Source organism: Leopardus geoffroyi, chromosome X (assembly GCF_018350155.1).
Source record: "Leopardus geoffroyi isolate Oge1 chromosome X, O.geoffroyi_Oge1_pat1.0, whole genome shotgun sequence".
Taxonomy (NCBI): Eukaryota; Metazoa; Chordata; class Mammalia; order Carnivora; family Felidae; genus Leopardus; species Leopardus geoffroyi.
In genome coordinates this window covers 64,461,302-64,479,610 of record NC_059343.1, presented here as the reverse complement: position 1 = coordinate 64,479,610, position 18,309 = coordinate 64,461,302, and positions in this window count along the sequence as shown.

Below are 18,309 nucleotides of genomic sequence, written 5' to 3'. Positions count from 1 at the left end.
ATATTAGGAAGCAATTAAAAATAATGAAATCTTTTGCAACAACGTGGATGGAGCTAGAGAGTATTGTGCTAGGTGAAAAAAGTCAGTCAGTGAAAGACAAATATCATATGATTTCACTCATATGTGAATTTAAGATACAAAATAAATTATCATAGGGGAAAAACAGAGTCAAACCAAGAAACAGACTCTTCACTATAGAGAACAAATGGATGGTTATCAGAGGGGAGGAAGGTTGCTGGATAAATTAAACAGGTGATGGGGAATAAGGAGTTTTCTTGAGATGAGCACCTAGTGTTGTATGTAAGTGCTGAACCACTAAATTCTATAACTAAAACTAATATTACACTGTGTTAACTACCTGGAATTTGAATAAAAATAAAATATAATAAAATTGAAGCAGATCAAAGGAAGTTATCACAACACAGACACAATAAGGAGTATGAGAATCCTGAACATTTTTCGAATAACTAGTATGTGCTTTGTATAATGTTCGGTTCTGTAAAGGATATAATGCATATAAGGTGGTCTCAATCCTCATCGAAACTCATAGACTTAGTACGGATTCAATAATGTGTATTTTCCTTCTATACATCCTTTATTTATTCCCTCTATTTCATTGGCACTACTGTCACTCTAGGCCAAATTCTTAACCACTTTTGCTGTTAATCATCACCAATTTGGTCTGTGTGCCTCAGGGCTCTTACCACTTGGGTTCCTTTTGTGCATAGCCTCCAAATTAGGTAACTTTAAACAATGGTTTTGTCTTGATGTTCTGTTCAAAAACTGTTGATGGCATCTTGTTGTCCACAGTCTAAGTTATCCATCACTATACTCTTTTAGCTGAAATAACTTGATTCCTGCATTGAATGGGAGGTTTAGATACAAGATCCCTAAGGTTTGCAGCAAATACATTTTTATTCAACAAACCCTATGTAAGTTTCCTATTTCTGCTCTAACAAATTACCAGAAACCTAATGGCTTAAAACAACACAAGTTTATTATCTTAGAGTTTTTAGTGTCTCACTAGGCTAAAATCAATATGTCAGTAGGTCTACATTCCTTTCTGGAGGTTCTAGGAAAGAATGATTTTCTTGCCTTTTCTAGCATCTATATGCTGCTTACTCTCCTTGGCTTGTGGCTATCTTCCATCATAAAGCCACCAATAACTGGATGAGTCTCATGATGCCATTCTGGTTCTAACTCTTTGCCCTTCCTCTTTCCATTTAATTACTTTATGATTTCATTGGATCCACTCAGATAATCAAGGAGTCTCTTTATATTAAGTTTAACTGATTAGCAACCTTAATTTCATCTTAATTCCCCACTGCCATGTAATATAACATATTCATAGATTCTGGGAGTTAGAACATACATATCTTTGGAAGAGTGCAGTTATTATTTGGCCTCTCAAACCCTGTCTATCCAGCTAGGTGGTAGTAGTTGCCTTAAGGTAAAAATCAGATCTTACTCATATCTGTGCAAGACTAAGATTTCAGTAATTGTTTATAAAGTTTACCCACACAAAACAAACACTGAATAACAAGAATATATATATAATGCTATATCAAAAACAATAAATATAAAAATGGATAGCCCATATGAACTCACTCTCCATTTCTGTCTTTGTTTCTCTGTCTTTCTTTGTCTCTCTGTTTCTGTATTTGCCTCCCCCCATATTCAGAGTTTCTGACTGCCCTCTATGGGGAAAATAACCTCATTAAGAATTACTGTATCTTCCGTGATATATATATATATATATATATATATATATATATATATATAATGACTCGACAATCAAAAAATGAAATCTTGCTTTTTGCAACTACATGGATGGACTAAGCGAAATTAGTCAGAGAAAGACAAATATCATATGAATTCAATCATATGAGGACTTTAAGATACAAAACAGATGAACGTAAGGGAAGGGAAAAAATAATATAAAAACATGGAGGGGGACAAAACATAAGAGACTCTTAAATATGGAGAACAAACAGAGGGTTACTGGAGGGGTTTTGGGAGGGGGATGGGCTAAATGGGTAAGAGGCATTAAGGAATATACTCCAGAAATCATTGTTGCACTATATGACAACTAACTTGAATGTAAATTTAAAAAAATAAATAAAGCACTTAAAAAAAGAAAAATTCACACAAAAAAAGAATTACTGTATTTTCTACATATCCTTATTAGCTAAGAAAATATCACCCAATTTTACTTTGTGTCATGTGTATGATGAAAAATGAAAGGTTTTTTTCCCAAAAATTAAATTATATTTTAAGGTATTTATTGGGTTTTCTCAAACTACTTAGAGATACACAAGGGTTCTGATAGCTCCAAATTCCTCCCATAACTAAAAAATGCTAGAGATGGTTTTATAAGTTGGTGTGCTTTGAATGACCAGTAAAATGTGAACTGGTAACAAGGAATAAAGTTCTTAGGAAGAGGAATAGCATGAGCAAGGTTTAGCCATTTAGAGGGGACTTCCTGGCTAGGTAGAGGTGGTGTTCTTAAATGGGAGGTTTCCTTAGAAGAGTAAGACCTGACTAAAGAGCCATTGAATACCAAAATGAGGTATTAGATAATCTCTGGCCAAGTCTCAACATCCTTCCCCATCCTCATTCAATCCAGGACATAATCAATTTAGTTCAATAGGTTACTTCATTGAACTTTTGACTTCTCAAGACTCATATATTAGCCTCTACTAGATTTATGTTTCTTCCCAGTTAAGCTCTTCATTTACTGTTTTTAATCTGCCCTTTCCCCATAAATGAAAAGAAACTGCTTAGTTCAAAATACAAAGAAGAGGTAGAGCCATTTGTCACCCAAGGAAACCTCTTCCAGGATGACAGATGCTTCAACATGCTTTTGGAAGTGACAGAAGTAGGAGGTATGAGAGGAATGTGATGTATTTGTATATTGCCTCAGGAGAGCAGCCACACATTGAGGCGCCACATATAAACATCCTTAGATTCATAGGGCCACAGCACCAGGATCAGGAACGTGCCGATATGATCAGTAATTGGATTTTGATGCCAACATTTAAAACATACAAGGTAATGGGTCTTGTAAGTTATGCCTTTAGTGAATACAATTCAAAGAAATCATATATTTCAAATCTTGAAATTGGATATATGAAGTACAGTATTGCAGGAAACTGAATTGGTAATTATCACACACTTCATGGGAAAATAATTGTGGTATCTACTGGTGAATAAGTAAATCCCATTAAGGAGAAAGTTTTTGTGTCATGGCATTAATGTATATATTTTTTTTATTTCAAGTTAGTTTAATTATAGTATAGTAACGGTTTTAGGAGTAGAATTTAGTGATTCATCATTTACATATAACACCAAATGCTCATCCCAACAAGTGCCCTCCTTGATGCCCATCACCCATTTGGTGCATTGCCCCACCCAGCTCCCCTCCAGCAACTGTTATTGTCTGCATTTAAGAGTCTTTGATGGTGTGTCTCCCTCTCTGTTTTTATATTATTTTATTTTTTCTTCGCTTCCCTTATGTTCATCAGTTTTGTTTATTAAATTTCATAGATGGGTGAAATCATGATATTTGTCTTTCTTTGACTGACTTATTTCACTTAGCATAATATGCTCTAGTTCCATCCATGCTGTTGCAAATGGCAAGATTTCATTCTTTTGGATCGCCAAGTAATATTCCATTGTACATATACACCACATCTTCTTTACCCATTCATCAGTCGATGGAAATTTGGGTTCTTTACATAATTTGGTTATTGTTGATAGTGATGCTATAAACATTGGTGTGCATGTGCCCCCTCTAATCATCACTTTTGTATCCTTTGGATAAATAACTAGTGGTGCAATTCCTGGATCATAGGTTAGCTCTATTTTTAATTCTTTGAGGAACATCCATACTGTTTTCCAGAGTGACTGCACCAGTTTGCATTCCCATCAACATTGTGAAAGAGTTCCCCTATATCCACATCCTCGCCAACATCTTTTGTTTCCTGAATTGTTAATTTTAGCCAATTAGACAGATATGAGGTGGTAACTCATTGTGGTTTTGACTGGTAGTTCTCTGATGATGAGTGATTTTCAGCATTTTTTTCATGTGTTTGTTAGCCATCTGGATGTCGTCTTTGGAAAAGTGTCCATTCATGTCTTCTTCCCATTTCTTAACTGGATTATTCACTTTTTGGATGTTGAGTTTGATAAGTTCTTTGTAGATTTTGGATACTAATCCTTTATCAGATACGTTATTTCTTATATATTTTTTTCTCCCATTCTGAAGGTTGCCTTTTCATTTTGTTGATTGTTTCCTTCTCTGTGCAGAAACTTTTTATCTTCATGAAGTCCCAATAGTTCATTTTGGCTTTTGTTTCCCTTATGCCTCCAGAGATATGTATAGTAAGAAGTTACTACATCTGACATCAAAGATATTGCTGTCTGTGTTCTCCTCTAGGGTTTTGATGGTTTCCTGTCTCACTTTTAGGTCTTTCATCTATGTTGAATTTATTTTTTGTGTATGGTGTAAAAAAATGATACAGTTTAATTCTTCTGCATGTCAGTGTACAGTTTTCCCAGCACCATTTTGCTGAAGAGAAGATTGTCTTTTTTCCATTGGATATTCTTTCCCACCTTGTTGAACTCTGGTTGGCCATACATTTCTGGGTACATTTCTGGATTCTCTCTTCTGTTCCATTGATCTATGTGTCTTCTTATGCCAGTACCATACTGTCTTCATGATTACAGCTTTGTAATACAGCCTGATGTCTGGATTTGTGATGCCTTCAGCTTTGGTTTTCTTTTTCAACATTACTTTAGCTGTTCAGGATCTTTTCTGGTTCCATACAAATGTTAGAATTGTTTGTTCTAGCTCTGTGAAGAATGTTGGAGGTATTTTGATAAGGATTGCATGAAGTGTGTAGATTGCTTTGGTAGTATAGACATTTTGACAATATTTGTTCTTCCAATCATGGTATTAATCTTGATTACCCAGTATTCATGTGTACCTCTCAAGAATGAGATAAAACTTTAGAGTGAGTAACAAGGACTAAAAATTTAACAAAGGAAACATCCATGGTATAGTCTTTGCTTATCGTTCACAAAGATGATAATTATTCATTACTCATCTTATTCCTGTGACTGACATAAATAGAAAAGGGCAATAAAAACCTACAGAAACAGAAGTGGTGGTGATTTCAGAATCTTGTAGCTTTTTAATCCATTAATATAATGTGTTGCCATAAAGTCTTGTCTGTAAAAATTGTGGAAATATCTAGACATTTCATGCAAATTCTATATTCTATTATATTAAGGACTAAAGGAAATCCAATGGGTCTTTGTTATCTTTGAATATATCTATCTTGCAAAACCAGATAGCATATTTGAAGAACAAATAGTAAGATACAATTGTGATCAGCAGCTGATGATTTAAGCACCTGTTGACCTCATGTCCCTGGTTACTCAGGAAAGTGTAGACTTCCATATGTGAAGGTGCTATATAATAACTAATAGCTAGGAATAACTTTTAACTAGCCAAGGTGAGATTAAAAGAACTTGGTGTTTAAAAATGAAATTGTAGCATTATCAGACTTTAAAGGCAAAAGAAGTATTACTATTTATGATTCATTTGTGATGTGTGTGATGCCATCTCACCCATAGTAACATTTCTCAAAGCATCTCATGCAGAAGAATTACACATTTGAGTAACTTCATCACAAATAAGATTTCCATGCTTTATGAGAATAAGCGTTTCCACTAAAGAACTTAGTGCCAATAAATTTGATCATATTGGAGAATATCCAGGAGCAAACAGTGTCATATAGGTGTGAATAGAAGTACTGGTTTCATCTGTATGAAAAGGGATAAAATTATTTTAAAAATCCTAAAATGGAAAAGTAAGAGATCATAACTCAGGAAAATGGGAATGATCTGGAAGTTTTGAAAATAATAGAAATTGTACAGAATATCTCACTGGAGAATACCCTGTAGAATTAGAATGGTAGCTTTTGATTTTTTATTCAAAATATAAAGTTGGTTAAAATCTTACAGACTTGTTAAAAGGTGACAATTATACAGTTGGTATAATGTAAAAATAATCTTAAATACTTATGTTTTACTTTTTTAAGTTTTGGGGGTTTTCTGAAAAGGATACCAAAATTATTTGTTTAATTGAATAAGCCTAGACAAATATTTTGGTTATTTTGGAATTTTAGTGGTCCTTTCAGTTCTAGTAAAAGTTGAACCTACCATATTTGCATTCATATACATTTATTTTCAGACCATCAGCAAAATGCATATAGCTATATTAGAGGAGAATACCAGGCACTATACCTTTGAAAATGTCTTAAATAATTTTGTGAAATGCTTTTTGAGAGTTGTTGAAATTCAGTTATGGAATAGCTATTGATTGATTGATTGATTGATTGATTGAATTTAAATCCAGTGTGGTTAACATACAGTGTTATATTAGTTTCAAATGTATGATGTTGTGATTCAACAATTCCATATATTACTCAGTGTTCAAGATAAGTTTACTCTTACTCTCCCTCACCCATTTCACCCATTCCCCTGCTCACCTCCCCTATAATAATCATCTATTTACAGTCTAGAATTAAGAGTCTGTGTTTTGGTTTGTCTCTCTTTTCCCCTTTATTCATATTTTTTTTTCTTCTTAAACTCCATATATTACTTAAATGATATGAATTTTTTATTTCTCTGACTGGTATATTTCACTTAACATTTGCACTCCCTAGATAGATCTATGTTGTTGCAAATGACAAGATTTAATTGTTTTTATGGATGAATAATATTCCACTGAATACATAGCAACATCCTCTGTATCCATTCTTCTATTGATGGACACTTGGGCTGATTTCATAATTTGGCTATCAGAAATAATGTTGGAATAAACATGGCGGTGCATATATCCCTTTGAATCAGTGTTTTAGTATTCCTTGGGTAAAATACCCAGTAGTGCAATTACTGGATCATATGGTAATACTAATATTAATTTTTTGAGAAACCTCTATACTATCTTCCACAGTAGCTGCACAGGCATGCATTCCAACCAACAGTGCAAGAGGTTCTTTTTTCTCCACATCCTTGCCAAAACTTGTTTCTTGTGGTTTTTATTTTAGCCATTCTGATAGGTGTGAAGTAATGTTTCATAGTGGTTTTGATTTGCATTTCCCTGATGATAAGTTAAGTATCTTTTCAAGTGTCTGTTGTCTATCTATATGTCTTCTTTGGAGAAATATCTTTTCATGTATTCTGTCCACTTTTTCATTGGATTATTTGATTTTTGAGTGTTGAGTTTTATAAGTTCTTTATATATTTTGGGTACTAACCCTTTATGAGACATGTCATTTGCAAATATTGTCTCCCATTCAGTAGACTGTATTTTAGTTTTGTTCGTTGTTTCTTTTGCTGTGCAGAAGCTTTTCATGTTGATATAGTCCCTATTGTTTATTTTTGGTTTTTTTCCCCCTTGACGCATAAGACATATCTAGAAAGATGTTGTTAGAGCCAATGCCAGAGAAATTGGCTGCCTGTGCTACATTTTAGGATTTTTATTGTTTCAGGTCTCACATTTAGGTCCTTAATCCATTTTGAGTCTATTTTTGTATATGGTGTAAGACAGTGGTCCAGTTTCATTTATTTCTATATAGCTGTCCAGTTTTATCAACACTGTTGAAGACACTGTCCTTTTCCCATTGGATATTCTTTCCTGTTTTGTCAAAGATTAATTGACAATGTAATTGTAGGTTTATTTCTGGGTTTTCTAATCTTTTTCATTGATTTATGTGTCTATTTTTGTGCCGGTACCAAACTGTTACTTTACTAAAGTTTGTAATATAAACTGAAATCTGGAATTGTGATACTTCCAGCATTGTTTTTCTTTTTCAAGGTTGCTTTGGCTATTCAGGGTCTTTTGTGGTTCCATACAAATTTTAGGATTGTTTGCTCTACCTCTGTGAAAATTTATGTTGGTATTTTGATAGGAAATGCATTAAATCTGTAGATTGCTTTGGGTAGTATAGATATTTTAACAATATTTGTTCTTCAAATCCATAAGCATGGAATGCCTTTCCATTTCTCTGTGTCATTTTCAATTATTTTTATCAGTGTTTCATGGCTTTCAGGGTACAGGCCTTTTGCCTCTTTGGTTAGGTTTATTCCTGGGTATCTTCTTATTTTTGGTGCAATTGTAAAATGGGATTATTTTCTCAATTTCTCTTTCTGTTGCTTCATTAATAAGCGTATAAAATGCAATGTATTTTTGTACACTGATTTTGTATCCTGTGAGCTTACTGAATTCATTTATCAGTACAAATAGTTTTTTTGGAAGAGTCTTTAGGGTTTTCTCTATATGGTATCATGTCAACTACAAATAGTGAAAATTTAACTTCTTCCTCACCAATTTGGTTGCCTTTTATCCCTTTTTCTTGTATGATTGCTTTGGCTTGAACATCCAGTACTATGTTGAATATAAGTGGTGAGAGTGGACATCCTTGTCTTGTTCCTGAACTTAAGGGAAAGCTCTCTTTTTCTGCCACTGAGTATGATGTTAGTTGTGTGCTTTTCATATATGCCCTTTATTATGTTGAGATATGTTTTCGGTAACTCTACTTTGTTGAGAGTTTTTATCAGAAATGATATTTTACGTTGTTAAATGCTTTTTCTGCACTATTGAAATGATTTTTTTTTAATTTTTTTTTCAACGTTTATTTATTTTTTTGGGGGGGACAGAGAGAGACAGAGCATGAACGGGCGAGGGGCAGAGAGAGAGGGAGACACAGAATCGGAAACAGGCTCCAGGCTCTGAGCCATCAGCCCAGAGCCCGACGCGGGGCTCGAACTCACGGACCGCGAGATCGTGACCTGGCTGAAGTCGGACGCTCAACCGACTGCGCCACCCAGGCGCCCCTGAAATGATTTTTTTTTTATCTTTTCTCTTATTGATGTGCTGTGTCATGTTGATTGATTTGCAAATATTAAACCATACTTGAATCCCACGAATAAATCCCACTTTATTGTGGTGAATGATGTTTTTAATGGATTTTTGGATTCAGTTTGCTAATATTTTGTTGAAGATTTTTCCATCTATATTCATCATAGATATTGGCTTGTATTTCTCTTTTTGTGTGATGTCTTTATTTGGTATTGGTATCAGGGTTCAGGGATGGCCTCATAGGATGAGTTTAGAAGTTTTCCTTTATCTTCTGTTTCTTGAAAAGTTAGAGAAGAATAGGTATTAACTCATTTTTAAATGCTTGATGGAATTCACCTGTGAAGCTGACTGGTTTGGTACCTTTGTTTCTTGGGAGTTTTTTGATCATTGATTCAATTTCATTGGTGATAATTGGTCTGTTCATTTTTTTTTCCTGCTCCAGTTTTTGTAGTTTATATGTTTTTAGGAATTTATTAGTTATATGTTGTACAATTTGTTGGCATATAATTTTCATAATATTTTATTCAATCCTTATATTTCTGTGGTGTCAGTTGTAATTTCTCCTCTCCCATGTGTGATGTTTCTTATTTGAGTCCTCTGTATTTTTAGTTTTTTGTGATGAGTCTGACTATAGGTTTATCAATTTTGTTGATCTTTTCAAAGAAGCAGTTCCTGGTTTCATTGATCTGTTCCATTTTTTTTAAGTTTGTATAACATTTATTTCTCCTGCAGTCTTTATTGTTTTCTACATTCTATTGGTTTTGAGTTATCTTTGTTTCTCCTTTTTTCTAGTTCCCGTAAGTATAAGGTTAGGTTGTTTATTTGAGATTTTTCTTGCTTCTTGAGGTAGACCTATATTGCTATAAACTTTTCTCTTAGAACTGCTTTTGTTATATACCAGATATTTTGGACCATTATATTTTTATTTTCCTTTGCCTCCATGTTTTTTTTTTTTTTATTTCATGTTTGATTTCTGTGTTGACCCATTCATTGTTCACTGGCATGTTATTTAACATACACGTATTTGTGCTCTTTCATATTTTTTCATGTGGTTGATTTCTAGTTTCATAGCATTGTGGAAGAAAAGATGCATAGTATAACTTATTTTTTTGAATTTATTGACACTTCTTTGGTTTTTTATGTCATATAATCTGGAGAATATTATGTTTGCAGTTGGAAAGAATGTATATTATCTTTTTTTTAGGATGGAATGTTCTGAATATATTTATTAAATACATCCAATCCAATGTGTCATTCAAAGGCACCATTTCCTTGTTCATTTTCTATTTGTATGATCTGCCCATTGATGTAAGTGGGGTGTTATAATTCCCTATTATTATTGTATTATTCTTGATTAGTTCATTTGTTATTAAATGTTTTATGCTTTTGGGTTTTCCCATTTGAGGTGCATAAATATTTACAATTGTTGTATATTCTTTGTGGATTGTCCCACTTTATATAGTGTCCTTTGTCTCTTGTACAATCTTTTTTTTTAAGGGCTATTTTATCTGATATAATTATTGCTACCTTTTCACATCCATTTGCATGATAAAATGTTTCTCCATCCACTCGTTTTTAATCTGTATGTGTCTTTAGGTCTGAAATGAGTACCTTGTATGCAGCATATAATGGGTCTTGTTTTTAATCCATTTCATCATCTTTTCCTTTTGATTGGAGTATTTAGACCATTTAGATTCAAAGTAATTATTGATAAGTATGTACTTATTGCCATTTTTTTACTTGTCTTATGGTGTTTTTATAGTTCTCTGCTTTATCCTTCCTTGCTCTCTTCTCTCACCATAAGTTGGTCTTCTTCAGTGTTATGCTTGGATTGCTTTCTCTTCATTGTTTTGCATATCTATTACTGGTTTTTGACTTGTGACTACCATTGAGTTTGTATATAACATCTCCATATATCATTCTATATTAAATTGATGTTCAATTAAATTTGAATTCATTCTTTACTCCTGTTCCTCCCACGTTTTCGGTATTTTTATAGATACACTTATTTTAACTGATTTTGTGCTTCTTACCATTTTTACTCTTACTTATGATCTTTCTTTTCCACTCAAAGAGTACCCTTTAACATTTCTCATAGACATGGTTCATAGTCATGAATTTCTTTAGCTTGTGTTTGCCTGAAAAACTTTCCTTTTAGTTTATTTATTTATTCATTTATTTTGAAAGAGAGTGGGGGATGGGCAGAGAGATAGTTCCAAGCAGGCTCTGATAGCATAGAGCCCAATGTGGGGCTCGAACTCACGAACCATGAGATCATGACTTGATGCTAAATCAAATGTTTAACCAACTGAGCCACCCAAGCACCCCTTTCGGGGAAACTTTTTATCTCTCCTTCTATTCTGAATGATAGCCTGCTGGATAGACTATTCTTGGCCACAGATTTTTTCCCTTTTGTCATTTTGAAGGTATCATGCCACTACCTTCTGACCTGCAATGTTTCTGCTGAAAATTCAGATAGCTTTATGGGGGTTCCCTTGCATATAACTTTCTTCTTTTCTTTTGTTCCTTTTGAAACTCTCTCTTTATCATGAATTTTTTGCTATTTTAATTACTGTGTGGTTTGGTCTAGATCTCCTTGGGTTGATTTGTTGGGGGATCTCTGTGCCTCATGGATCAGGATTTGTTTCCTTCCTCAGATTCAAGAAGTTTTCACCTATTATTTCTTCAAATAAAATTTCTGCCTCTTTCACTCTCTTCTCCTTCTGAGATCCCTATAATGCAAATCTTACACTTGATGGTGTCACTGAGTTTTCTGAGTCTATTCTCATTTAGTCTAATTATTTTTCTCTCACCTACTCAGCATAATTAATTGCCATTATTCTTCTCTCCAGTTCACTGATTTGTGTTCTGCCTCCTCTCATCTACTATTTATTCAATCTAATGTGTTTTTGATTTTATTTATTGTGTTCTTCATCTCTGATAGGTTCTTTATTATCCCTCTATTAATTGTCACCCTGATGTCTTCCACTCTTTTCTCAAGGCCAGTGAGTATCTTTATTAACATATTTTTAAATTCTCTATTGCATATATTACTTCTATCTGTTTTGTTCAGGTCTCTTGCTGTGATTTTGTCCTGGTATTTCCTTCGGGACATATTCCTTTGTCTGCTCATTTTGTCTAACTCTCTATGCCTGCTTCTCTGTGATAAGAAATTCAGCTGTATCTCCCACTTGAAAATAGTGGCCTTATGAAAGAGAGGTTCTATAGTATTGTGCAGTACAGTGCCCCTGCTCACCAGAACCTAGCACTTCAGGGGTGTCTCCTATGTGTGTTGCTGTTGTGACTGAGCCCATTTTTTCTTTCATTCTAGTCATCTTCTGTTGTGGGCAGTGTTTCATCCTTGTGATTTTAATAGGCTAGTCTGGGGCTGCCTTGAGCTTGAATTGAGTCAGACCAGGTATTTACAAGAGGCACTAGCACCAAACTGCTGGCACTTCCCCGCACTGTCCCCTGAGAAGTTTTCTGGATGGTGTCTGCAGTCAGCCTAGCTGTCTTCTCACAGCCCGATGCTGGGGTCATAGTCTCACTGGTGTCTGTGGTTACTTTTACTCTCCCCAGGGCAGGAGTCTCTTTGGAGTATTGCTACTTCCTTTCAGAGATGTTTGCACATTACCAGGCTTGTGGGACCAGGATGGGCTCCATCCAAGAGCATATTGGAAGGGGTGGATCTGCAACTTGCATGGAGCAGGAAACACAGTGTTTACAAGGTTTGCAGGCCAGTCTTCTGGGGGAAATAATCTACAGCCAAGGATTTAGGCAGACCTGACTGTAGGAGGCAGATCCGTTAGAGCATTGGGGGCAGGGCAGTATTGTTAGCCAGTTAGGTAGGAGGTATCATTACTGTACTGGTTCCCACAAGTGGCAGTGTCTTAATGCTGGGAGTGGTGGGAAAGAAATGGAGCCTTCCAGCTCCTTTGTTCCTGGAAGAGTCTTCCAAGGATCTCTTTCCCTGAGATGAGTAAACAAGTCTCTCTACTGCATGCCCAAACCATTTTTCAAACTACTGTGTCTAAGCTGTATCTCTGCAGGCTGTTTGTTGTACTCTGTCTTTAAGGGTGGAGACTTAGCATCCTCTAGTCCTCTTGGCTTTCCCAGAGCAGAGCCAGCTGATTTAAAATTACAGACTTTAAGTCCCACTGGTTGTAAGAACTCAAAAATTTGGCTCCTGTGTTTTTCAAAGCCAACTATTATGGGGAATTGTCTTCCTAGATCTTGGATGTGATCTCCCCTCTTCTCCTCACCTGTGGGTCCCTCCATCAAGCAGACAGTCCCATGGTCCATTTGGTTCTCCACTGTGTCTTCACTGTTCCTACCCTGTTTGATGTGACCTCTTCTCTACATTTAGTTGTGAAATTTATTCTGTCAGTCTTTGGGCCATTTTATGGATTATTTACACTGTTGTGGATGTTATCTAGTATCTGTGGGATGAGGTGGCCTCTCACTCTGCCATATTCCAAAGTGTCTTTCCAATTATGGACTAATTTCTGAATTGAACTTTGGTAATTTCGGATAGTACAACAAACAGTATATGGTATTCTTTTATTCATTTAATTTTTTAAATTAATTTATTTTTTTAATTGACATCCAAGTTAGTATATAGTGTGACAATGATTTCAGGAGTAGATTCCTTAGTGCCCCTTACCCACTTAGCCCATCCCCCCTCCCACAACCCCTCTGGTAACCCTTTGTTTGTTCTCCATATTTAAGAGTCTCTTATGTTTTGTCCCCCTCCCTGTTTTTATATTACTTTTGCTTCCCTTCCCTTATGCTCAAAACAATAAAACTTTAAGAAGATAATATAGGAGAATATCTTTATGATTTGGAGAAAAGCAAAGATTTCTGAAACCAGATACAAACTAGCATCTAACTTGGAAGGAAAACATTGACAAACTATATTAAAAATTTAAGGGCTGCCTGCCTGGCTCAGTCAGTGGAGCATGCAACTCTTGATCTTAGGTTTTGGGCTTGAGCCCCACATTGGGTGTGAAGATTATTGGTTTAATTTTATATATTTATACATTTTTTCTAAATTGAAATGTAGTTAACATAAAGTGTAATATTCACTTCATGTGTACAGTATAGTGATTTTACAATTCTATACCAAATGCTTATCACTATAAGTATCATTATCATCTTTCACTATGCAAAGTTATAAAAAATGTTACTAACTATATTCCCTATGCTATACTTTTCATCCCCATGCTTTATTTATTTTATAACTTGAATTTTGTATTTCTTCATTCCCTTTACTTATTTCACTTCCCTTTCATCCCCTACTTCCTGGCAACCACCAGTTTATTCTCTGTATATATGAGTCTGATTCGGTTATTTCATTTGTTTGTTTGTTTTGCCTTTTTACATTCCACATATCAGTGAAATCATATCGTATTTGTCTTTCTCTTTCTGACTTATTTCACATAACATATATCCTCTAAGTCCATCTACGTCCATCATTAATGACAAGACTTCATTCTATTTCATGGCTGAGAAATATTCCACTGTGTATATATACCATATCTCTTTATCCATCAATCTATCAATGGTTATGTTATTTCCATCTATTGCTTATTGTAAAAAATGCTGCAATAAACACAGGGAGGTATATGTTTTTTTGAATTAGTGTTTTCATTTTCTTTGGGTAAATACCTACAATTGGAATTAGTGGAGTGTATAGTATTTCTATTTTTAGTTTTTTGAGGCCCTTTCATACTGTTTTCCACAGTGGTAGCACCAATTTACATTCCTACCAACAGTACATGAGAGTTCCCTTTTCTCCACATCCTCATCAATACTTGTTATTTGTTGTCTTTTTGATACTAGCCATTCTGAATGGTGTGAGGTGATACCTCATTGTGGTTTTGATTAACATTTCCCTGATGGTTAGTGATGTTGAGCATCATTTTATATATTCTTGGTCATCTGTATGTCTTCTTTGGAAAAGTGTATATGAAAATCCTCTGCACATTTTAATCAGATTATTATTGTTATTATGATTTGCTGTTGAGTTGTATGAGTTGTTCATATCTTTTGAGTATTAACCCCTTATTGAATATATTATTTGCATATATCTTCTCCCATTAAGTGGGGATTTATTTGCCTTTCTTATTAATGGTTTCCTTTATGGTCCAATATCTTTTCAGTTTCATGTAGTCCCAGTTGTTTAATTTTGTTTTTCTTTCCCTTACCTGAGGAGAATGATCCAAAAATGTTGCTAAGGCCCAAGTGTTTACTGCCTATGTTTTATTTTGTTCTATGGTTTTAGGACTTACATTTAGGTCTTTAATCCATCTTGAATTTATTTTTGTGCATGCTATACACAACATTTTTTTTTTGCCCATAGATGTCCATGTTTTCCAACACCATCTATTGAAAAAAAACTATCTTGTCCATATTATGTATTTTGTCATCTTTGCCATAGATTAACTGACCATATAGGATTGTTATTTTTTTTCTAATCTGTCTTATCCCATTGATATATGCATCTGCTTTTGTGCCATACTGTTTTGATTACTATAACTTTGTAATATATATTGAAATCTGGGATTGTGATATATCCAGCTTTGTCTTTCTCAAGTTTGCTTTGGTTCTCCAGGGTCTTTTGTGGTTTCATACAAATTTTAGCATTATTGCTCCAGTTCTGTTAAAAATGAAATTGGAATTTTGATAGGTATCACATTGACTTTGTAGACTGTTTTGGATAATATTGATCTTTTAACAATATTAATTCTCCCAAACCACAAGTATTTATTATCATTTATTTGTGTTGTCTTCAACTTCTTTCATCAATGTGGTATAGATTTTAGAATATGGGTCTTTCATCAACTAGGTTAAATTTATTCCTGGTATTTTATTATTTTTGATAAAACTGAGAATGGGGTTGCTTTTTAAATTTCTTTTTCTGCTAGTTTGTTGTTAGTGTATAGAAACACACTAGATTTTTGTCTAATAATTTTGTGTGCTTTGACTTTACTAATTAACTTTACTAGTTACTAATTACCTTTAACTAATATATATATATATATATGTATATATATATATATATATATATATATTCATGTTATCTGGAAATGGTGACAGTTTTACTTCTTTACTACCAATTTACATGCTTTATATTTCTTTTTCTTGTCTGATGGTGAAACTAGGACATCCAGCACTATGTGAATAAAAGTGATAATAGTAGATATCCTCATCTTGTGCCTGATATTAGAGTAAAAGCTTTTAACACTTCACAATTATGATATTAAAGGTGGGTTTGTCAAATATGGCCTTTATTATTTTGAGATATGTTTCCTCAATACTAACTTTATTGGGAATTTTTATCATTAATTGATGTTGAATTGTGTCAAATAATTTTTTGCATCTACTAAGAAAATCATATGACTTTTTTCTCTTTCATTTTATATGTAGCAACATGTTTGTTGATTTGCAGATATTAAACAGAACTTGTATCCCTGCAATAAATCTCACTCTATCACTGTGTTTGAGACATTTAGTGTACTGTTGAATTTGTCTTGTTAATATTTTGTTAAGGATTTTTGCATCTGTGTTTAGGCAGAATATTAGCCTCTAATTATCTTTTCTTTATTTTTTGTGGCATTTTCTGGTTTTAGAATCTGGATAATCCGGACCTCTTAGAGTGAATTTGAGTGCATTTCTTCCTCATATGTTTTGGAATAGTTTGGAAATAATATGTGTGAAATTTCATTAAATGTTTAGTAGAATTCAACTGTAAAACCATCTATTCCTGGAATTTTGTGTGTTGGAAGATTTTGATTAGCAAGCTAATTTTATTTCTAGCAATCAGTCTGTTCAGATTTTCTATTTCTTTTTGGCTCAGTCTTAGAGGATTCTTTTTTGGTTTCTTTAAATTTATCCATTACTTCTTTTTTGTTTTGTTTTGTTTCTTTGTATCAAGTTTGTATGTAATTTCCAGTTAGCTAACATATAGTGGAATATTAGTTTCAGGAATAGTATTTAATGGTTAGAAAACATCCTACTAAACAATGAATGGGTCAACCAGGATATTAAAGAAGAAACTAAAAATACATGGAAACAAGTGAAAATGAAAACATGATGCTTCAAAACTTTTGAGATGCATCAAAAGAGGTCATAAGAATGAAACATATAGTAACACAAGCTTAGTTCAAGAAACAAGAAAAATCTCAAATACACAACCTAATATACTTACAAGAGCTAGAAAAAGAATGACAAATAAAGCCTAAAGCAAGTAGAAGAAGAGAAATAATAAAGATTACAGCAGAAATAAATGATATTGGAACAACAACAACAACAGAATATATTGATGAAACCAGGGGCTGGTTCTTTGAAAAAATTAATAATATTGATAAACCACTAGTCAGATTTATCAGAAAGAAAAAATGAAAATACCCAAATAAATAAAATCACGAGTGGCAGAGGAGAGATCATAACCAACACCACAGAAATACAAACAATTTTAAGAGAATATTATGATCAATCATATGCCAACATATTGGACAATCTGGAAGAGATAAATTCTTTTCTGTTAATATGAAAACTATTGTCAAATTTGTTTCCATACAACAACAAGTGTTCATCCCAAAAGGTGCCCTCCTCAATACCCATCACCCACCCTCCCCTCCTTCCCACCCTCCATAAGTCCTCAGTTTGTTCTCAGTTTTTAAGAGTCTCTTATGCTTTGGCTCTCTCCCTCTCTAACCTCTTTTATTTTCTTTCCACCCCCCATGGACTACTGTTAAGTTTCTCAGAATCCACATAAGACTGAAAACATAAGGTATCTGTCTTTCTCTGTATGACTTATTTCACTTACCATAACACCCTCCAGTTCCATCCAAGTTGGTACAAAAGGCCAGATTTCATTCTTTCTCATTGCCACCCAGTATTCCACTGCGTATATAAACCACTATTTCTTTATCCATTCATCAGTTGATGGACATTTAAGCTCTTTCCATAATTTGGCAATTGTTGAAAATGCTCCTATAAACATTGGGGTACAAGTGCCCCTCTGCATCAGCACTCCTGTATACCTTGGGTAAATTCCTAGCAGTGCTATTGCTGAGTCACAGGGTAGATCAATTTTTAATTGTTTGAGGAACGTCCACACTGTTTTTCAGAGTGGCTGCACCAAGTTTGCATTCCCACCAACAGGGCAAGAGGGTTCCCGTTTGCCCACATCCTCGCCAGCATCTAAAGTCTCCTGATTTGTTCATTTTAGTCATGCTGACTGGCATGAGGTGAAATCTCAGTGGGATTTTGATTTGTATTTCCCTAATGAGGAGTGACATTGAGCATCTTTTCATATGCTTGTTGCCAACTGGATGTCTTCTTTAGAGAAGTGGCTATTCATGTTTTCTACC